We start from the raw sequence: 755 nt of genomic DNA on the forward strand, positions 1-755 counted from the left end.
ACTTACATCTCTCATACAAAAGCAAGTATTGTGTCCCTATGAAATGGCAACAACTGGAGCTGTACTGGAACAGTTGAGCAGTGGCCGTTGACTGTGATTCGGCCATTGACAAATCCCCTTTTTAAAGGTACTCTGTGGAGATCAGGAGAGCAAGTATGCCCCCGTTTGGTTTTGTCTGCTGTAGCTTTCACGTGGCTAGGCCGATAGGCAGTCGGTGGTGGTAATGCACCATCTGACGTAGGACACAAAGGCAGTGAAGAAGACTGCAAGCTAGCAATTGAAAAGAAGGGGGGAAGAAAATGCACTTGTTCGACCTCAAGAATACACAATGTGTTAGGGCTGGGCGATATGGAGAAAATCAAATATCACCATATTTTTGACCAAATACCTCGATATCGATACCGCAACGATATTGTAGTGTTGACTATTGGTGCTTTCACAAAATATTTACACAATGAGATTTTTGATAAATAATCATCAGTAATGTGGATATGACTAAGAGGGTAAAGGCAAATAATAGAACCGCTAGAACAGTCTGCTAAGTTCAGAAAATGACATCACTTTATTGTAATGCAGCCTTTAAAACCAGGAAAAGACGACACTTATGTCATATCACAATATTACAATATCCAAAATATAAGACGATATGTAGTCTCCTATCACAATATCGATATAATATCCATATATTGCCCAGCTCTACAATGTGTTTTGGTGAGTAACGCTAAACCGAAAACTCCACAGGCCACAGTTGTTCT

Source organism: Perca fluviatilis, chromosome 15 (assembly GCF_010015445.1).
Source record: "Perca fluviatilis chromosome 15, GENO_Pfluv_1.0, whole genome shotgun sequence".
Classification (NCBI taxonomy): Eukaryota; Metazoa; Chordata; class Actinopteri; order Perciformes; family Percidae; genus Perca; species Perca fluviatilis.